The 23,258-nt window shown below is 39.4% G+C and overlaps 1 protein-coding gene across 1 annotated transcript in view; it reads right to left on the bottom strand.

The window, feature by feature from the left end:
- Positions 1 to 6,847, bottom strand: part of ANO1 (anoctamin 1) — a 132,921-nt gene extending 126,074 nt beyond the window's left edge. The window contains exon 1 of the mRNA XM_043549369.1: positions 6,735 to 6,847. The gene's annotated coding sequence lies outside the window, so the exon portion shown is untranslated. The remainder of the gene's footprint in view (positions 1 to 6,734) is intronic.
- Between the last annotated feature and the right edge of the window lie 16,411 nt (positions 6,848 to 23,258).

Here is a 23,258-nt window from a genome sequence, read left to right as displayed (position 1 = left end):
TGTCATCACTATGTATTGAGTTGTTGGGGAATTGACAGGTCTGTTTATATTAGTATATTTTAAAAAAATAATCAAAGGTGCCCAGAGTATTAGATGAGCATATTCATGTTATGCTTTTTATACATCTAAATAAATAAAATAAGGCTGCTATGATTGTGTCCTGATTATTATAAAGTGCAAGGGCAGAGTGTGTATTTGCACATACACAGCCATATGTGAGCAAACAGCAATGGTGTAAAGGATGCTGCATGTCTCCCATTGCATAATTAAAACTAACACACCCATAAAATACACCAGGTGTAGCATCTGCAACACAGCGAGCTTCAACACAAGCAGTAGTGTGTTAAAAATGAGTAAGAATAATTTAAGTTTAAGAAGAACCTGTCTAGATTAATTTTTGTCACATTTCAGTCTAGAAGTGTCAAGCAGGCCATTTTGTTTTAGTCTCATCTTCTCTGTATACCCTTAATAAATGAATCATTTGAGATTTAAACTGTTGATTGGGAATTTCATGAAGACTGTCCCAGAGAGCTCAAATAAACAGTCTGCTACCGCTAAAGAATGGTAGCTGAAGATCAGTCATTTGGATCTTACCCTGCTCGGGATTCTCAGTCAAGAGCCTGGACTAAGGAATCCTCTTCCAGAATATGTGCCGCTTGCAGGGCAGCGGTCAGAAGTATATACAGGAAAGTCCTCATAACCACAGATGAAAATTCAATTTAAGGGGCTTCAGATAACAGTGTATATACCATCATTTGTTTCTACAAATGATAGTGTTCAAAAAATGCATTACAAACTACTGTACTTGCATAAGCAAACTTGTGAACATATGGTGGCTAGGTTGAGGTCCCTTCAAAAGGGGACATTTTAAGGCAAATTTTGAAAACACAATGCATTTTAGCATCCTTTAGAACTCGGATCTTTGTACTATACCTGCATATACCATCCATCCAACTGTATCTGCACCTCACTATTTCAATTGCTGCGCCACAGTCTAGTATTTCTTTTTTGGTAGATATGCTGCTGACATGTCCTCATATGCTTCTAATCAATGTGGACTATACACCGACACCTGAGTTGCAACAGATATGATGGGTGTAATTTTCTGCCATTAACCCCAGTCCCAATCACATGTGTGTTTGCCAATTCTGCTGCTGACTCAGAGGAGAATTCACAAATACATTTGTGTTAGTTCTGGGACCTGAATGCCATGGTTTTTCTCTCCCCTAGGTCTGTTTACATGACTAAACACAAAATGTAGGCATTAGCAACTAAGTTGATATTATATTTCTATGAACAACAACATTTTTATGGTGCCAAAAGACAGACAGACATACAGGGTACTTCTTATAGTCATTCACCCTCATCTCAAGATGCTGTAAAAAAGGTACATAGTGTTAATATCTCCTTTTACAGATGGAGACACTAAAGCTCAGCATAGTTAAGTGATTTGCCCAAGGTATGAAAGCAAGTAAGTGACAGGCCTAGTTGCATAATACAGGTTCAGATTCTGATCTCAGAGAATTTCTATATGCCTGTATAGAACATGTAAGAGTGACATCAGAATCAGGCCCCAAGTCTTGTAAATCTTTTCTTACCATGCCTTCTCTGGTTAAGAATACAGGGCGAGCTTCTGCCAGCCTTACACTGAGTAGTATCTCATTCCACAGGTACCCAGTTTTGTTTTAGTAATCATGTATCTATGAAATACCTCTATAATAGTGAAACAAATATTTTTGGTTCAATAGAGCCGTTGTAATAATTAATAGTGATAGTAAAAACAATTATTTGAAAAATGGCTTTTTTAAAAAATTTTCAGCACTATCCAAATTTTTTATTTTCATGTGAAAAAATTTTACTTTCAAATTTTTCAATAATATTTTTCAGAATATTTAAACATTTAAAACATTATGAAAAAACAAAAAAGTGACCTGTTTTGAGCCCTTCAAAATGAAAGAACTTCAAAAATTCAGTTTTTTCTCAAAATTAGATTTCATTTTTCAACTGGCTCCAATATTTCAAGTTCTCCTGTATGAAGTTTATCTTAAAGGATTAAAAAGCATCAGGCAAAATGTATCCGGTTCTTTTAAACACAAGGGGGCACCAGCAAGCTAGTGGAGCAGGATGAATGATTAAATTTTTCTCACGCATGTTAAATTAGAGAAAACTGCTGCAAATCTTCACACTTTTTAAAGTGAAAATGATTTTGAGAACAAAGGGTGGCAATGTAATATGCTCTTTAATTTATATTAAATAACTGTATAAACAAAAATCCTTGTTATGTGTCTTGTATGCTGTTTCTTTTGCTAGGTGAAATTTGAATGATTTCATATTACAGAGGGTAAAATCCAGTTTCTTTTACAATGTAGGGAAGATATTTTAACATCTCAATAGAAATTGTTGAATGCGTGGGGATGTCTGAGTGAGAACACTGATCCCAGAGGACATGCAAGTGCCTTTTCTTTTTTTTTAAATGAAACAATGGAATTTGCAGGATTATGTGTTAATTCAATCCAAATGTCAGCTCCAGATCTGAATTTTGCATTCCTTTCATAGGCAATTCCAAACACTCTTAAACTTGCGAGCTTGAAATGTAGATTCAGATCTGAACTTTTCCATTTTAAATTTGTCAGCTCTGAACTCGAATCTGGGGTTTGGATTCAAGGCCATCTCTTTACATATGCACATGCTAACAGTGAAATTCATCTTAGTGCTGATGGTCAGCATGAGGTCTGTGCACCATTAAAGTCTCAAAAACAGGGCAGCAATGGGACATAAGAGGTAACTAGGTCTTGGGATTGTCCCTCTTCACAGGGGTGAATTTTACTGAGTACATATAAACCTTCCCCCCGAATAAATAAGACTCAGCTTGAGACCAGTGCTGTTCTGTATGGAAATATTCATCGAGTGATGTGTCACAGGCTCCTAGAATTTTTCTCCTACTCTGGGATGGTCCAAGAGTTGTACCTATCATCCTGAGTTATGAAGCAGCATTTCCTTACAATATACTAGGATATATAACTGAAAAGTGATAATTAAAGCCCTGAATGCTCAGTGTATGCCTTGCTTTCCTAACTCTCGCAATCTACAGCACAATCCTGTGTCATGTTATGAGATTACATATGCGAAGGATCACTTACCAGTATTTTGCTATTTCCACTTTTGCTCATAAAAAGATACTCATACTTTTTTCCCTGTGTTCATACATCTTAAGCTTGCCCTGTTTTAACTAATACTTGCTAGTCACTGTCACGGACTTGTTTTATATAGAATTACCAGTAGAGTTTAAGGTTGAGAAAACTTTCCTGGTACTGTAAATAAACCCACATTAAAGAAAGCGTACGACGTATTCTTTCAGTTCAATAGGCTTGCAAACATCATGCTAACTTAGAATGGTTTAGTGGCTAAAGCACAGGCTTGGGAGTCAATAGATCAGATCTTTCCTAGCTCTGGCAAGGACTTGCTGTGTGACCATTAATCAGTTAGCTTTTCTGAGTTGAGCTCTTCATGGATAAAATATTTACCTATTGTAAGGAATCCACGCATTCACGACAGACACAATTACTAGGAAAATCAAACATTAGTGCAGACCTGGACCTAAACCCCTACTTTTACAGCTCCAAAAACAAAGGCCGCATTTGATCTAAAGGAGATGTGCTCTAATGTAGTGGCTCTCAACCTTTCCAGACTGCAGTACACCTTTCAGGAGTCTGATTTGTTTTGTGCACCCCAAGTTTCACCTCACTTAAAAACTACTTGCTTACAAAAATCAGATAAAAATACAAAAGTGTCACAGCACACTACTTCTGAAAAATTGCTTACTTTCTCACTTTTGCCATATAAACTATAAAATAAATCAATTAGAATATAAATATTGTACTTACATTTCAGTGTATATAGAGCAGTATAAACAAGTCATTGTCTGTATGAAATTTTAGTTTGTACTGACTTTGCTAATGCTTTAAATGTAGCTTGTTGTAAAACTAGGCAAATATCTAGATGAGTTGGTGTACCCACTGGAAGACCTCCGTGTACCCACAGGGGTACACATACCTCTGGTTGAGAATGACTGCTCTGCTCTAACTGAGAGTAGCAGCAAATCCTCTATCATCCCTGTGGACCAGTCACTAGAGGGTAGAGGTCACACATCCAAAGCAAGTTAGCTTCCACTCCTTCTCTTATTTAATATGAGGCTGTTGGTGGGGATGGAAATGGGGAGGGGAAAAGCATTTGGTTTGGACCTGTTAAGCTGGTACTTAAGCCAAATTTTACTCCCTTTCTTCCTCCCTCATCACTTCCAAAAATATCAGTGGCATTCACTTCCTATATATACACACACATTACTCTGAATATGATCATGATTCAGCTATTTTATTGTGATTGGGTTCTTGTACTTCCAAAAGCTTATGTTTCCTTCTTATGTGATTGCACAATGTTCCCTATTTATCCAGAACTACCCTCAGTCTGCACCACTTGAGACAATAGCAGTCACCTTACTAACTGTGAGGGCTGTGGTGCACCTTTTGGGGGGGGGCATAGATTTGCACCCCTGCCTGACCCTTCTCTTGCCCTCTTAGGCATCCCACAACCACCTCCAGCAAACTGACCCCCTGACTAGGGTGACCAGATGACAAGAACAAATATTGGGACACACGGGGGGGCAGCCACAGGCTCACTCCTCCCCCCCCCCACCAGGGCCAGCTCTGGGTCTTTTGCCGCCACAAGGAAAAAAAAAAAAAAAGCCAGAGTGCCGCTGAAGCAAAATATTGGGACAAATGGCGTCCCGACTGTACATCAGTCGGGACATGGGACAAATAACTAAATATCGGGACAGTCCCGATTTTATCAGGACATCTGGTCACCCTACCCCGGCCCATTAGCCCCTACCCTCTCCAAATTTGAGAGAGTAGCACTGGGGGTCACAGCACCACTGGAGTTTGGCCTAGCCAAAAAATGGTTGGGCCATGAACCAAGTGTCTCCCCCCATCTCCATGGCCTATGAACTGGAATAAGTTTATTTGCTAGACTTTACAACTGGGACAGATAGTTTGGATTATAGCAAATGCAAGGCACCATCTATTCTACTGCAACCCAGGACTAATACCTCTATGTTTTTGTGGATCCTTTGTTTACAATTAGTACTTGCTGTAGTGTTTCGATATTTATCTTCAGTTTTTTCTCCCCTGTGAAATACCTTTGATTCCTACTGCTTTCTTTCCATTTTGCTAACTTTTTCAGCTACAGATATTTTACATTTGTACACTGACTTTCATCCCTTGTCACTTTATAGACAGATGTACATACAACACCACTGACAACCATCCGCTTTGGGTGGTATCCAAACAGAATGCAACACAATGAACAACACAGAGGGGTGGATCAAGGACACCAGAGCAAGCCTCTACTATTGCAAACAGTGCCCTTACATCTTTTATGTTCACGTAGAACATCTGGTTCACATCCAAAAGATCCTCATGCAAGAAAATTGCATGATAATATAGCTACCTCAGAAGTATGAATCAACTGTGTTGGGATTTGAACATGTTGTTCTAGGGAAGCGAGACATTCCACACATGATACTTAAGTTACTATCTAGAGCTTGTCAAAAATTTTCCATTGGAAAATGCTCTTTTGTCAAAATCAAAACTTTCTGCAGTAATGTGTCTCAATGAAATTTCACTTAGAAAAAAATTGAAAACAGTTTCAATGAGGTCAAAACTGGAACACTTCAAACTTATCAGAACAGAATGTTTCAACTTTTTGTTTAAAAATGTGTTTTATTTTATATTGTATTAAATTCTAATTTTACATAAAATCAAAATCTGAACAAAACATTTTAATAATGTTTCATAGAATATCAGGGTTGGACAGGACCTCAGGATGTCATCTAGTCCAACCCCCTGCTCAAACCAGGACCAATCCCCAATTTTTGGCCCATAACCCTAAATGGCCCCCCTCAAGGATTGAACTCACAAACCTTAGGTTTAGCAGGCCAGTGCTCAAACCTCTGAGCTATCCCTCCCTCCCAATTGTTTTGATTGAGCTGAAACTAAATATTTTCAAACATTTCCATTTGTAGCATATTTCAAAATGTCAGTTTTTCCCCTGGAAAGGAAATTCTGAATTTTGACCAGTTGTATTGTTAAGCCATCCACTAAAAAACAAGTTTGAAAAAAGTCTGATGGTCAACACACCATAATTCACTTTCTATTTTATTTTTGCTTTCCAATTAAGACTATTGTTTTGTCCTCCGAAAAATAATGGCCTGAATTCATAGAACACCACATAACATTAATAAAAGGGAGGTTCTACATACAGTACATACTGTGGACACAAGCTTGGATATCCAATAATGCACGTTTGAAGGCAAAGCTCTCCAATCCACGTGTCTTTCTTTAGATACTGTTTCATGCAGTGTTGTTGAGTGGTGTTATCTGCAGTATGTAGCTCTGCTGCAGATCTCCATTTGTTTTGCACAGAGAATTTCCATTATCATCAACTAAAATTGGATCTGCAGAGAATTGTGTTCTATAACTTGTTACCTCTAACGCTTTAATTTTAAAAATTGTAATGCTTACTGAGTGCATTTGATGTTTACAGAACTGCTGAGCAATCCAACAGACCTCAGATAAACTTTATTCTAAAATATACTAAAGAATCAAGATTATAAAATTAAATAAAAATGATTTCAGTCAGTTTAATGCACAGTAGTATAATCAAAAGAGGTTCCTTACTTGGTAACAGTGGCAAGGAAGTACATTCTGCAGTGGAAGGTGCAGTTGCAGTCCCCTGTTCACGTATTCCTGTTTCAGATGCTACAGTGTGCTAGAAACAAAAAGAAACCGCTAGTGAAAATTGGACCTCTCGATTTATATGAACAGGAAGTTAATGGGGAAAAAATAAAAAAACACTGCTGATAAATAAAGGTGGAGTTCAGTGTTCTAATGGAACTTACCTTGAATTTCTTGAACAACAAGTTTATAATCTTAATTCACAATTGACATATGCCAACACTGATTAGAGAGTTTCATCTTCAGGACAAGTTTCACAGGCCATCCTAACATGGCTAGGGCAGAGTTTGCAAAAACAGAGTGACATGATTAAATGATAGAAACAATTTTTGTTTCAGAAGTGTTTTTTTTCCTTTAGTGACATTGACTGTGGAATTTTTTCTACGTTGAGGAAGACAACTCTTTCATCCTAAACTGCTGTTCCCCACTCCAGCAGCAAATTCACTGACATTTCTCTGTGATCACAATAGAACATAATAGCATAGTGTAATTCTGAGAGTGCATTTTGCCTGATTTGTATCAGGGCCTGATCTCAAGGGATGCCGAGTACCTTGTGCAAGGCAAAGTCTAAAGAAATTTAGGGTGCTCAGCACCCTGCAATATTGGCCCTACACCCACAGAATAGCTTAACGTATTATTGTTAAATAGACAATGGAATTATGTAAGAAAACATTTAATGAAAACTACATGGAGACTGATTCTCCTCTGTTTACATTGGTGTAAATCAAGAGTAACTTTACTGAAGTCCATGTAGGTACACTGGTAAGACAGAGGCCTAAAGTACTGGACTGAAAGTCACCTAGCAGGGCTTAACATTTACACTCATCTTATTATTACAGTAATGCTAATAACCAACACATTGCAGTGCCAAACATTTATAAATACTGCCAGAGTATTAATATTATCCACGATACACTGCAGCAGTAACCTTGCTCATGTGATAAATATTGAAATAAGTTTAAGGAAAAGACATGTTTGTCTCAAAAAACAATCTCTGCAGTTTTGGTCTTTTTAATTAGTTCCGCTTTCTGTCAGTCTCTGGGATTGATTTTTACATGTTTATTCGTTCCAAACTGTGTGAAATTCTTACATAAGTGCCAGAACTCAGGTGATATTTTGTTAATCTCTGAAGCTTTGTTAAAACGTTTTGAAAGTGAAAAATGGAAGTTTCTATAAATCTGTCAGAGATTCATAGCCAGTTTTTAAAAAAAGATAAAGAAACTTGGAAATGGGCAGGAAAGGTTGAAATATGTTTTCTCTAACAGCTTGAAACATCGTATTTCATGTTGCTATTATAAACAGTGAAATGCTATATTACCTTTTTTGGTTAAAAATGCCTATGAGCTATATGCAGAAGGTATTCTGCCTTAAAAGTTTTTTTCTTCTAAAAGGACAATTAATTACATTGCATTGTAGTTGGCATACCATATTGGTGCTACTGATTTGTAAAGAGAACTATTGAAAAGTTCTGTTTTGAGGTACAGTTCACAACCTCTCTGTTTGGATTAACAGGGGAAGAATGCTTGTATGAATTTTTTTGTAAAAACATGAGCTTCCAATGTTTAATGGAAGTGATATAATAACACAGTCCATGTCTCCAGAGTTATCTTACAATGAACAGCAGAACAGTTTTAAATGCAAACATAGATTTCATAAACTTGAGTTTATTTATTTGATCTTTTTAAATGAGGGGATAAATCTTAAAGTCCAACAAAGGAAAAATTTGTTAGTCAAGCATTGTGTTAAAGCTTATGCACTGGACAACCGTTTCCAAGGAACTGTATGCTTTGTAGTCAAGATAGCCATTTACCTTTGATTACACAACTTTCAATAACTGGAAGTTGAAACTATGTAAGGCTCTTTATGTACCTTTGCATATCCTTTTTCTAGGTTGGTTATCTGTTCAATCTAGGTCTAAACATAGGTTTAGCATTTAAAAGCACTGCCCTGCCCTCTGATACCAAGACATGAATCATCACATACCAACTCAATTCTGATATTTGCATAAGTGAAGTATCTGATCTTACAAAGATACATGCCAATGCCTGCACGTATTGGGTGGCAAGACTGGATTCTAGCTCTACTAAAAATCACAAAAAGTATGACTGTGAGGGAGGATGTAAAATAAGCTCTCCGTACTTACATCTGCCAAGGACGTGCTAGCTGCTGCTTCCTGCAGCTCCCATTGGCCAGGAACGGCGAACCGCATCCACTGGGAGATGCAGGTGGCTGCGGAAATGTAAACAAACTGTCTGGTGGCCCACCAGCAGATTACCCTGATGAGCCGCGTGCGGCCTGCAGGCCAGAGATTACCCACCACTGTCTTAAACTCATGCACTCTACCATTTCATGATCACTTTCGCCTAAGCTGCCTTCTACTTTCAAATTCTCAGCCTGTTCCTCCTTCTTTGTCCAAATCAAATCTAGAACAGCCTATTCCCTAGTAGCTTTCTCCACCTTCTGAAATAAAAAATACAAAATAATCAAAGCTGTATTGGAAATTTTGGGTGGCGTGGCAGGGAATGCCTGAGATGGTTTTCACAGGGTTTTACTAAAAAGAGGTACAGAAGCAAATCACCACAAGATGTTTTATTTAACCAAAATCAAATCTTAACAGGGCTGTGTGTAAAACAAGAAAGTTCATCAGGCTTCTTAAGCACAAGCATCTTCATTTTCACTTTGTCATAGAAGATAACGGAGATAATGCAAAACGCTGCATATGCCTGGCCACTGAGTTATAAGAAGGGCCTCAGATTCTATTCTAATTGAAGTCTATGTTATTTTTGCCATTTTGAGCATAAAATAAATGACTCTAAGTGCTAGATACTATGGAGGCTTTGCAGATTCATGTGAAAAATAGAAAATATCTTGAAAGTGAAGTAAAAATATTAATAACTTGCTTTTTCCTTTTCTAAATTCAATATTATTTTTCCAAGTTTAGTTCAAGTAAAATGGACAGTTCACATACTGTGATGAACAAGTGGGAAATGACTGCCTAGGAAGAAGTACTGCAGAAGAGGATCTGGGAGTTATAGTGGATTGCAAACTAAATAGGAGTCAAACAATGTAATGCTGTTGCAGAAAAAATGAACATCATTTTGGAATGTATTAGTAGGAGCATTGTAAACAAGACCCAAGAAACAATTCTTCCACTCTACTCAGCATTGATAAGGCCTCAACTGGAGTACTGTGTCCAGTTCTGGGTACCACACTTCAAGAAAGAGGTGAAAAAATTGGAGAAAGTCCAGAGGAGAGCAACAAAAATGATTAAAGGTCTAGAAAACATGACCTATGAGGGAAGATTAAAAATAGGGTTTGTTTAGACTGGAGAAGACTGAAGGGAAACATAACAGTCTTTAAGTACATAAAAAGGAGGGTGATAAATTGTTCTTCTTAACACTGAAGATAGGATAAGAAATTCTGGTCTTAAATTGCGCAAAGGAGATTTAGGTTAGATATGAGGAAAAGCTTCCTAACTGTCAGGGTAGTTAAGCGCTAGAACAAATAACCTATGGAGGTTGTGGAATTTCTGTCACTGGAAGTTTAAGAACAGGTTAGACAAATACCTGTCAGGATGGTTTAGATCAGTGCTTCTAAAGCTATCTGATGTGGGGGACCGGCAATTTTTTTTTTCCAATGTGCGCGCAGACCGGCAGCTGATGGCTCGCGGACTGGCACCAGTCAGCATGGGTTACACATGCATTCAGAATTATACCTGCCTTTAAAGGCTAAAGATTTTTCTGCTCTTTTCTACTGCTAATTATGCAGAACCAAACCAATAATATTGATATTGAAAATCTGAAATTGACAATACATTTGATACTGAAATTGTTGAGTCATTAACATGAAACTCCACAATTTTACAGTCACTTTTTGGAGAGTAGAAATGCACTTTGTGTTCAGTGAAGAGAGAGAAAGTGGTCTAGTCTATTGTATAGATAATTACAGGTAACTTCATAGTCTGTGTATGTACATATGCAGAGTTATGATCATACATTCACAACATACACAATGCACTCAGATTAGCAAAGTTTTCTGCATGCCTACATACAACACTCCCTTATGCCCCACCCTACAAAAGACAAATAAAAATAATAGAAAATATTTCAAAACTATAAGATCAGGTGCCACATGTCAGATTGTGCAGATACAGGGCTGCTTTCCAACTGATCTTCTCTTCATTTGGAAGATCTATTTCTTTCATCTCTACAGAGTGGTTATTAACATAGATAGCAACTTCTCTGGAATGGGGACGGAAAGGAACAGCTGGGTGGGAGGAGAAAAGTTATAAAACCAGATTTGTCTTTGTCAGGTCTACTGAATAAATACTGCTAATGGGGTTTCCAGCTTCTGAGAGTCTCCTAAAGGTCTTGTTTTCAGGACAAAGTCACCATGGGGGAGTTGCCAAGAATAAACCATAATTTAAAAATAAAAAATCATTCCTCTCCAGTTTAGAGGAGATCATCATAGCATCATAATTTCCCACAGACTTGAACATAGTTAGTGAGATGCTCCTTCTAAAGATATTTCCATTCTAGGGGGATTCCCCTTCAAAGATTCTAGCATGTTATTACAGAGTCACTATATGGCTGCCAAGGATAGTCCTATGAGAAAATTACAACTGTGACATTGCCTTGTGAGGTGTCTCTCTTCTCATTCTCCATGGGACTGGGAGAAAATGAGAACTGTGGTGTTGCACCTCTCAGAATTTGGCCCATTTTGCACTAATTTCATGCTAATCTATATACATTCTTATATCATGCTCATCACCATATTATCTGAACGCCTTCCAGTAGTTCATTAAGCGACGTGACTAACATTCATCACATGTTTGCTCTCTCATCCTGTCCCCAGAGGGAGGAGTGTGTTCAGTAGAATGTTTATTATGGAATTTTTATAACATACACATGTTGCTACATGTTTATGTTAGAGAAGGCCAGGTCAAAGAACTGAGCCTTGCTCTTAGAGCAGAAGGTTGTGAGGATTGTGCTGGTCCTGGATTCTTGTGGGAGTTCATTCCACAGACCTGGGGTGGTCTCTGAAAAAGTTCTGACTCCTGCACAGATGAGTTTTACCCTTATTGTGGAAAGTTCCATTGTGCCAGAGGAACATGGTGGTCCAACATAGTCTTCAGCCTGAGCTTTAGGCAGCCTGGGCCCGGGCCATAACAACTTTGAAAATACAGACTGAGACCTTGAACTTGATGTGATATTCAATGGCAAGCCAGTACAGAGAGCAGAGCACAAGGTTAATGAGCTGAGGGTAGCCTGTGTTGCTGAGGAGATGCATTGCAGTGCTCTGTGCTAGTTGCACTTTCCTAAGTGCTGAAGGCTTCATGCCCGGGTTTATCACATTGCTAAACAGTAACTCCCCACTTAACGTCCTCTCGCTTAACGTTGTTTCGAGGTTACGTCCCTGCTCCATTACAGAACATGCTTGTTTAAAGTTGTGCAATGCTCCCCTATAACGTCATTTGGCTGCCTGCTTTGTCCACAGCTGGCGGACCCCATATCATCTCCCCTACGCTCCCCACCCAGCACCTTCACCCGCCTGTGCACCCCGCGGATCAGTGCCTTACCCCTGCTTCCCCCGTCTCCTGCCTGCTGCAATCAGCTGTCTTGCGGTGTTCAGGAGGCAGGGGGAAGGAGCGAGGATGCGGCCCACAAGCCTCCCCCATCCCTCCTCTCTCCCCTGCCTCCTGAATGCCCCAAACCAGCTGATTGCCACAGGCAGGAGGCAGGGGAAGGAGGGGGAGGCTGCGTGCCACATCCTTGCTCCTTCCCCCCCGCCTCCTGAACACCGCAAGACAGTGGACTGCCGCCGGCAGGAGGCTGGGGGCAGGGGGAAGGAGCAAGGACATGGCGTGCGGAGTAAAGGAGAAGGAGGAGGACGATGACGAGGCAGGGGAGAAGAGGCGGCTTAAGGATGGGGTTTGGGGGAAAGGGGTGGTGTGGACGGGCTGAGGGTTGAGCCCCCTGTCCCTGGCAAAGTTGGTGCCTGAGCTTGCAAGAACAGCAAGAGGAGCGGCCGGACAATCCACCCTCTTCCACTCTCTAACTCCACCACTTCAACCAAGCTTCATGCTCAGCAATGATGATTATAATATTAAATTGTTTCTTTAACATTGTTTAAAACTTATACCTGTATTAAATTTCTTGTTTAAAATGCACATAATGCCTTTTGTCTGGCAAAAAAAAAAAATCCCTGGAACCTAACCCCCCTATTTACATTAATTCTTATGGGGAAATTAGATTCGCTTAACATCGTTTTGCTTAAAGTCACATTTTTTGGGAACGTAACTACAACGTTAAGTGAGGAGTTATTGTATTTCAGCCAGGAAGTGACAAAGCCATGAATAACTGAGGCCCGGTCACTGTTCACCAGGATGGGACGGAGCTCCTTGCTAACCAGAGATGGTAGAAAGCATTATTCTCTGGTGCTGCTATGTGGGAGCCTCATGTTGCTGAGAAAGGAATCCAGGAGCAGTCCTAAGCTACAGACTGCACTGGCCATGACTGGGTGTGTACATTCAACCAAAGCACCTAGTATCTCACTGTCTTTGTTAGTGTTTCTCTTGGATAACTTTTATCCATTTGGGATGTTTCTTCCTCTGGAAAGATTCAGACTGCAGGAGCAAAATCGGAGGAGACTTTAGCCTGCCTAATGGGGTCATATTAGGGTATAAGTAAAAGAGATAAGAAAATGCAGATAGACAAAGTAGTTCTGAGAATATGGGAAATAAGCTTGTTCTGACTGGAGCTATAAGAAACTTGGTGTTTTGGTTCACAAGTTATATTTTTGTTACCAACATGTTGCAAAAAAACTCTAATTCTTGCTATATGTCAAGTACAGATAGAGTACTCGTCTGTTCTATTACAACAATTCCTGAAGGCAAATTCTGAAGTTCTTAGTTAGACCCCAAAAAAACAAAAAGCTTTAACACAGTCACAACTCTTAAGGATTTCTGCATTTGGCCCTTATTGCCTAATCTTAGTTAAAGATGGCATCAATATTGCCTATGTAGCTGTGTAACTAAAAGGAGATGTTGACTTTTTTTGAGAACTGGGGCTATAAATGCAGTAGGAGTCCCCGTCACCGTCCCCCCCCCCCACCACATAATCTATCCCATCCATCATGAGCAAAATGCAGGGTCATGACTTCTTTGGTATCACTCCAGAAAGTCTAACAAAAATATCCCGTACAGACAAATACAGTAGGTCATATTTTAATTGAAAATCCAGGTAGCTGACTATTGTTCACTCTTTCATTCCTACTGTACTTTAGAAATTACCCTTCACCTCTCACTGCTTTCAGTACATTTTCCAAAGGATAGCCGAATATGAATTTACTTTATGAAAAAGGCCTGAGTACATCTAGGCCTGGGAAATGTTTTAATCCGATGATGGGCTTCAGTCCTTGCCCTGTCACAGACATGATACCAAATATTTTGTTTTTGGCAATACTTTCTCTGAATAAATTTTCGCACTACAGAGGACTAACTCACTAAAGGTAGACTGGATAAACATGGGTTGTGTTCATCCTTGGTGTAAGTCCATTGATTTCAGCTGAGTTGCACCAGGGATGAATTTGTCCCAATATTTTTATCTTCTTTCATTTGCTAAAGTAGATACAGACAGTAAATCCTAAAGTAGGATTTGCTACTTACAAGTGCCATGTAATTTATGGTATTCTGTAAGCAGAGATATTAATGCCCATGATAGCCAGAAAGGTACAAAGGATTCATTTTGCTTATCTCATGTATGAGTTCTCCTACAGTACTTATTTCACTCTTAATTCCAGCTAATCATTCTAAAAAATTTGTTAGTATAAAAACCTGTATTTATGTTTCCACTATTGACTTCCACTCTGGCTGACTTGTGTGTGAAAACTGCATGCCACATGGCATTTTAGCCAGTGGAAGTGGTGCATTAACATTAAATTCACACACCAGAAAAAACAAAACACGACTGAAACGTGTTGAAATGAACATAACTCCTAGGCAACAGTAATGAATAGATTAGTCTAACATCTTATAAAACCTGACAGTCTGTTTTACTGAAGAAATGTTAATACATAATGTGCTCCTCAGAATACATTTCATTGGGTCACAGTACCACAAAACCCATTATTGAATGTTGAGCTGCCTTAAAGAAACACACACTAGTACATTCTGAACAAATCTAAACATTTTGAGAGAGAGGCATAAAGTGTTGAATGTTCTTTAAAGGTCATATTAATGTTTTAAGTGCATAACTTATGTAAAAGACAGCTGGTAACTTTGTGAGGGCTCATATCAACGATAGTGACAGCGTCAGCAGAACAACGAGTAGAAACTTTGCAATTCTTTTGTCATATTACCTTTTAATTTCTAGAAGCATTTCCCTGTGGAATGTCATTAAAACCTCAGTAATGTTGATAAACCAGTATTGCTACGTCAGCAATGAGGAGACTTATTTTTCAGAGATGGTACTAAACTGGAGAGAGGTTTTTAATAGTATCATGGAGTTTGGACATAATAGAACTGTATAAAGTTTTCCTTACAAATTCCCCAAAATAAGCAGATTGCTGCTGGTTTCCTGTTTAATTACAAACCATACATTTTTGGTAACTTTTGAGTTGAGATACAGAGCCTTTTACATTTTAGATGGTTCAAACCCATCCCATTAACCTTTTGGTGCCTCTAATCCCCCATTATAATCCTTTACATTTAAAACAGAAAAACAAAATTTAATTAGTAAACTGTATCATCCTTCAATAACTGAAGCTTTTAAAAAAACCAACAACTTTACTGAACACCCTAGTTTAGAAGCCATTCTGTTCATTAATTACCTTTTAGGGAGTCATTTGGTACAGATAACCTGGAAAAATTGAGTTCTTTCTTACTTTTAAAAGTAAGCTAATGCATAAAATTATGTTCACTATTTGTGATATTATTTCAACTCTTGAATGGAGTCTGCAAAAAGAGACACACTAAATCCTCCACCTTAATCCAGGTTTGACTGTGGTTTTCAAAGGAGCCTTAGGGAGTAAAGGTACCCAAATCCCATTAACATGCATTTGGAATTTTGTTCTAAACTACCTCAGGCTCCTTTGGAAACCCCAGGTTACATATTAAAATAATTAAATTCCACTTCTCTATTGGTTAGTCTCTAAGGTGCCACTAGTACTTCTTTTCTTTCTTTAGAGTACTTTTTATTGGTTCACAAACATAGCAACACTTACAACATGTCTCACACATATTAAAGCATCAGATCAGCAGTAAACAAGACTTCAAGACAGTGGATATATCATGAGAATTTCATACAGAGACTAAATATTTGAAACTTAGTTTTGGGGGAAGAAAAGTCAACATGCCTAAATAAAATACATAAAAACCACACACCTCTATCCCAATGATTATTGATTATTTCTATCACAGTACTGCCTCAGTGCTTAAAGTGGGGCCTTTGTTTCATTGCAGTAGACACTATCCTTCAGCATGTACCCTTGAAAGATCTAAAAAAGCCCAGCCCAACTCCAGTATTTCATAGTAACAAGTTAGTCCGCATCCAACTCAATTTTGTTGTTCTGTCTGGAGGACAATTCAGGTATTGCCTCCATACATTCCCCCTTCTCCCTCCTGATGGAAGAGTGTTTAATCAAATACAGGAACACATGCTTCTAGAAGTTACTACTAGCTATTTTGCATTACTAGTTAAAGGGTTGCCCCAAATCTATCATTTTTGAATGGGAAAAACAAACAAACAAATCAAACAGGCTAGGAGATTTAACAGTTCTCCAGAGAGACAAATGGGGGATTGACCTGGTATACTAGGTCTATAAAAGTTGAGATAACAGACAGAGGTCACTTCGTTTGAAAAGGTGGCTGACCCTGACCTGTTATTCAGAGAAAAATGAAAGCCCTGCTGCAAGTGGATGATAATAAGATGTTTTCTATATCTGTGTTAGTCCTTGCTGAATATATTTGAATTAATGTATCTCCATCCTAACATTGCTGTTAGAAATGGAAGCAAAAAGCTTAGCCCTAAATGGACTTTTGTGATCACATCAACCAGATAAAAGAATCAAACACAGCACAAACTATTTCATGATGCAGTAAAACAAACCTCAAGCCTCTCCCACCAAAAATCAGTGAAGAGAAAAGTGTTTGTGTAGTATAAAATGATGGTTTTCAGGAGTAAAAACTAAAGGTAGCATTCTCAGAAAAGCTGCAGTGGAAAATATCACTATGTTTGAGGGAGTCTTGATCTTTGCAGTTCAGTGACGCTCTGAGCACATGCATACAAATCAATATAGGCCAAATCCTGCAGTCCTTAAGTCAGGCAAAACCACCACTGATTCTAGTGGGAGCTCAGTTAAAGTCAACAGGAACTTTGTCCGCAAGATCTGGTCCTGTAGCTACATTTTATTTGTCCTTGCCATCTTCATTATGACAATTTAGAACATGCAGTATCCCAGAAGAGACTGATGAAAGAGCACATGCCATCCAAAGGAAGGCTGGGTCAAATTCCGAGTGGTTTTTCTACATTTTATACATCAGGTTATACATCTAATTCTGCTTACCTTTCTCACGGAAGTAGTCAGATTGACTCTAATGGGATTACTGATGTATGTAACAAATAGTAATTGGCTCATCTTTGTCATCTTGTGGTATTTTCTATAAATGCAAGCATCTTTTTCACACACATGCTTCTGCACCACACCAAAGTACCTGGTATTAAAGCACATTAAGAACAGTTACTTTCATTGCATTTGGCAACCTTGTTGGCAGTCTTAGAAGAAAGACTAAGGATGCTGTCTCAAACCTAGCCCTAGACTGAAGTTCTTTATGTACAGTGCTGATAAAGAAGATACAGCAATCCAAGCTTGCCTTACAAAGCCATCATTCAGTGGGTATGGATGCTTGGTCATGTCTCAAGCATAGCAACAGGCCTGTCTCTCCTTCTGCATCTGCTCTGTGCATATAGAATACTTCAGCCTAGGGCTTCTAATTGCACATTTGTCATTAATGCTTACATTTATTTAGGAGAAAACACCTATTTTAAAAGGTGCATGCACTAGAGGCATACCATTCAGGACCAATTCAAGGGTCTTTATAGGACAGCTGTAATTAGACCTACAAGAAAAATAGGGAAGTTGGTTAATTAAATGCCTTTTTGTCAAAATATGATTCTCCCTGAAAGAGTTTTAGGATAGCTCGCACATTTTTTAGAAGGCAACAGGATTTTTCTGCTCTGAGCATCAAAATTCTCACATCAATTAGTGTGGATTTAGCAAAAAAGATTGGATTGATCCATAGAGATGCAAGACCAAGATGGTATTTCCAGTACACAGGATATTCTACTCCACAGTTTAAATCATATAGAATTAAATGACCATCTCAGAATGGATATTTTTCTGTCCTTTTAGTTGCTCTGTGTCTATATATGGTCCCCAGTGTCAAGAGTATCATCAGTGACTAATGGGCCAAACTCAAATAATTCAGACATTTATTCAATCAAGTATGAAGTGATCACTTTTGCCTGGAATTCACACTGTAGATCTCATTGTACCTTTGATCAGATTTTCATTGCTTCCCAGTTTCAGAGAGGTCAGAAACACTGCAATATATTTCCTGGCAGTATTTTGGAACCTCCATTTCTGCAGACAGCTGCAGCGGCACAGGAGCTAGCAAACAGAGCTGTAAACAGGGGAGTTTGACTGGGAGTTTGAAAGGGGAGTTTGTCTTGTGGTGCTTGTTTTTTGCTGTGGGGGGTGGTGTTTTGGTGTGGTTTGTGTTTCCCAGATTAACAGGATTTAGGTGGGAAGGCAATGACAGATACAGAAGTAGCAGCGGGAGTGACCCATGTCATGGAAGACACACTCAAGATGACTGGATGTGGAAGCTGTGGTATGTACATGATCCTAGAGGGGGAACCTGGTAAGAGTTTTGTCTGTATGAAATGCCGTCTGATAGAGCTGATGGAGGAAAAGATCCGAGGTTTGGAGATGCAGGTGGAGAGTCTGGTAGAGTTTAGGAAGGGGTTTGAGCAGATTATGGAGCAAAGACATGAGGTATCTGAAGGGAAAAGCTCAGACTTGCAGATGGAAGCAGGGCTGGGGAATTCTGAGGGGAGACTGGGTGAGGAAAGTGGTCAGTGGAAGCATGTGACTAAAAGAACCAGGCAGAGGAAAAGATGGGCTAGTGAAGGAGAAATAGAGCTCAGGAATAGGTTTGCAGAGTTGGAAAATGAAGAAGGGGCTCAGCAGGTAGTCAATGAAGGTGGAAGGGCAAGGAAGAAGAGAAGAGCGGCTAGTCCTAAAGGAAAAGGGAAGAGTTAATGGAGATTACACCAAATATGAGCCCCAGAAGGATTCAGGATAGGTTGAAGAGGATTACAACAGAGAATAGGAATGGAAAGAACTTGCAGCCAGAGGGAACAGGGGGTAGACTGGAGAATAGCACCGTCACTAGGAAAAGACAGGTCTATGTGATTGGGGACTCTTTACTGAGAAGAATACACAGGTCTGTAACCAGAGCTGATCCAGAGAATAGGAGGGTGTGCTGTCTTCCAGGTGCTAAGATACGGGATGTAGACCTGAGGTTGAAAAGGATTCTAAAGGGAGTGGGAAAGAATCCCCTAATTATCCTTCATGTGGGAACAAATGATACGGCTAGATTCTCACTGGAAAGTATTAAGGGAGACTATGCTAGGCTGGGGAAGACACTTAAGGAAATTGAGGCTCACGTGATCTTTAGTGGGATTCTGCCTGTTCCTAGAGAAGGGCAACAAAGGTGTGACAAGATTATGACTATCAACAGATGGCTTAGGCAGTGGTGCTATAAGGAGGGCTTTGGGATGTATGGCCACTGGGAGGCATTCATGGATAGAGGACAGTTCTCTCGGGTTGGACTTCATCTGAGTAGGGAAGGAAATAGACTTCTAGGATGGAGGCTGGCACAACTGATTAAGAGAGCTTTAAACTAGGAATTAGGGGGAGATGTCCAGGTAATCTCCACGCCAGAATTTAGCATTGAGAAGAAAGAAAATGAAGTAAGAGTGGATACAGCCATGGGTAGGAGGAAGGGCAGTGTAGATACAAGTCTATAGGTTATACTGGTAGTAAAATGACCCTGCCTAATAGGGTACAGAATGTGAGTGAGGCCAAACAGCAAAAATTAAGATGTTTGTACACTAATGCTAGGAGCCTAGGTAACAAAATGGAGGAACTAGAGCTACTGGTGCAGGAAGTGAAACCAGATATTATAGGGATAACAGAAACATGGTGGAATAGTAGTCATGACTGGACTACAGGTATTGAAGGGTATGTGCTGTTTAGGAAAGACCAAAATAAAGGTAAAGGTGGTGGATTAGCATTGTATATTAATGATGAGGTAGAATGTAAAGAAATAAGAAGCAATGAAATGGATATGACTGAGTCCGTCTGGGCAAAAATTACATTGGGGAAGAAAACTATTAGAGCATCCCCTGGGATAGTGCTTGGGGTGTGCTATACACCGCCGGGATCTAATTTGGATATGGATAGAGCCCTTTTTAATGTTTTTAATAAAGTAAATACTAATGGAAAAAGAACAGGAGTACTTGTGGCACCTTAGAGACTAACCAATTTATTTGAGCATAAGCTTTCGTGAGCTACAGCTCACTTCATCAGATGCATCCTCGGATGCTGTAGCTCACGAAAGCTTATGCTCAAATAAATTGGTTAGTCTCTAAGGTGCCACAAGTACTCCTTTTCTTTTTGTGACTACAGGCTAACACGGCTGTTACTCTGAAACCTACTAATGGAAACTGTGTGATCATGGGAGACTTTAACTTCCCAGATATAGACTGGAGGATGAGTGCTAGTAATAATAATAGGGCTCAGATTTTCCTAGATGCGATAGCTGATGGATTCCTTCAGCAAGTAGTTGCTGAACCAACTAGAGGGGATGCCATTTTAGATTTGGTTTTTTGGGTGAGTAGTGAGGACCTCATAGAAGAAATGGTTGTAGGGGATAATCTTGGCTCAAGTGATCATGAGCTAATTCAGTTCAAACTGAATGGAAGGATTAATAAAAATAAATCTGCAGCTAGAGTTTTTGATTTCAAAAGGGCTAACTTTCAAAAATTAAGGAAATTGGTTAGGGAAGTGGATTGGACTGAAGAATTTATGGATCTAAAGGTAGAGGAGGCCTGGGATTATTTTAAGTCAAAACTGCGGAAGCCAGCATCCCAAGTAAGGGGGAAAAATTCATAGGCAGGAGTTGTAGACCAAGCTGGATGAGCAAGCATCTCAGAGGGGTGATTAAAAGCAGAAAGCATATAGGAAGTGGAAGAAGGGAGGGATCAGCAAGGAAAGCTACCTTATTGAGGTCAGAACATGTAGGGATAAAGTGAGACAGGCTAAAAGTCAAGTAGAGTTGGACCTTGCAAAGGGAATTAAAACCAGTAGTAAAAGGTTCTATAGCCATATAAATAAGAAGAAAACAAAGAAAGAAGGAGTGGGACCGCTAAACACTGAGGATGGAGTGGAGGTCAAGGATAATCTAGGCATGGCCCAATATCTAAACAAATACTTTGCCTCAGTCTTTAAGAAGACTAAAGAGGATCTTAGGGATAATGGTAGCATGACAAATGGGAATGAGGATATGGAGGTAGACATTACCATATTTGAGGTAGAAGCGAAACTCAAACAGCTTAATGGGACTAAATCGGGGGGCCCAGATAATCTTCATCCAAGAATATTAAAGGAATTGGCACATGAAATTGCAAGCCCATTAGCAAGAATTTTTAATGAATCTGTAAACTCAGGGGTTGTACCGTATGATTGGAGAATTGCTAACATAGTTCCTATTTTTAAGAAAGGGAAAAAAAGTGATCCGGGTAATTATAGGCCTGTTAGTTTGACATCTGTAGTATGCAAGGTCTTGGAAAAAATTTTGAAGGAGAAGGTAGTTAAGGACATTGAAGTCAATGGTAAATGGGACAAAATACAACATGGTTTTACAAAAGGTAGATCGTGCCAAACCAACCTGATCTCCTTCTTTGAGAAAGTAACAGATTTTTTAGACAAAGGAAACGCAGTGGATCTAATTTACCTAGATTTTAGTAAGGCATTTGATACCGTGCCACATGGGGAATTATTAGTTAAATTGGGTAAGATGGGGATCAATAGGAAAATTGAAAGGTGGATAAGGAATTGGTTAAAGGGGAGACTACAACGGGTCCTACTGAAAGGTGACCTGTCAGGCTGGAGGGAGGTTACCAGTGGAGTTCCTCAAGGATCGGTTTTGGGACCAATCTTATTTAATCTTCTTATTACTGACCTTGGCACAAAAAGTGGGAGTGTGCTAATAAGGTTTGCGGATGATACAATACTGGGAGGTATTGCCAATTTAGAGAAGGACAGGGATACCCTACAGGAGGATCTGGATGACCTTGTAAACTGGAGTAATAGTAACAGAATGAAATTTAATAGTGAGAAGTGTAAGGTCATGCATTTAGGGATTAATAACAAGAATTTTAGTTATAAGCTAGGGACGCATCAATTAGAAGTAACGGAGGAGGAAAAGGACCTTGGAGTATTGGTTGATCATAGGATGACTATGAGCCGCCAATGTGATATGGCTGTGAAAAAGGGTAATGCGGTCTTGGGATGCATCAGGAGAGGTATTTCCAGTAGGGATAAGGAGGTTTTAGTACCGTTATACAAGGCACTGGTGAGACCTCACCTGGAATACTGTGTGCAGTTCTGCTCTCCCATGTTTAAGAAGGATGAATTCAAACTGGAACAGGTACAGAGAAGGGCTACTAGGATGATCCGAGGAATGGAAAACTTGTCTTATGAAAGGAGACTCAGGGAGCTTGGCTTGTTTAGCCTAACTAAAAGAAGGTTGAGGGGGGATATGATTGCTCTCTATAAATATATCAGAGGGATAAATACTGGAGAGGAATTATTTAAGCTCAGTACCAATGTGGACACAAGAACAAATGGATATAAACTGGCCACTAGGAAATTTAGACTAGAAATTAGACGAAGGTTTTTAACCATCAGAGGAGTGAAGTTTTGGAATAGCCTTCCAAGGGAAGCAGTGGGGGCAAAAGATTTATCTGGTTTTAAGATTAAACTCGATAAGTTTATGGAGGAGATGGTATGATGGGATAACATGGTTTTGGTAATTAAATATTCATGGTAAATAGGCCCAATGGCCTGTGATGGGCTATTAGATGGAGTGAGATCTGAGTTACCCAGGAAAGAATTTTCTGTAGTATCTGGCTGATGAATCTTGCCCATATGCTCAGGGTTTAGCTGAACGCCATATTTGGGGTCGGGAAGGAATTTTCCTCCAGGGCAGATTGGAAGAGGCCCTGGAGGTTTTTCGCCTTCCTCTGTAGCATGGGGCACGGGTCACTTGCTGGAGGATTCTCTGCTCCTTGAATTCTTTAAACTACGATTTGAGGACTTCAATAGCACAGATATAGGTGT

The sequence above is a fragment of the Chelonia mydas genome, chromosome 6 (genome assembly GCF_015237465.2).
Source record: "Chelonia mydas isolate rCheMyd1 chromosome 6, rCheMyd1.pri.v2, whole genome shotgun sequence".
Taxonomy (NCBI): domain Eukaryota; kingdom Metazoa; phylum Chordata; order Testudines; family Cheloniidae; genus Chelonia; species Chelonia mydas.
This window is presented reverse-complemented; position numbering and strand designations above follow the sequence as displayed.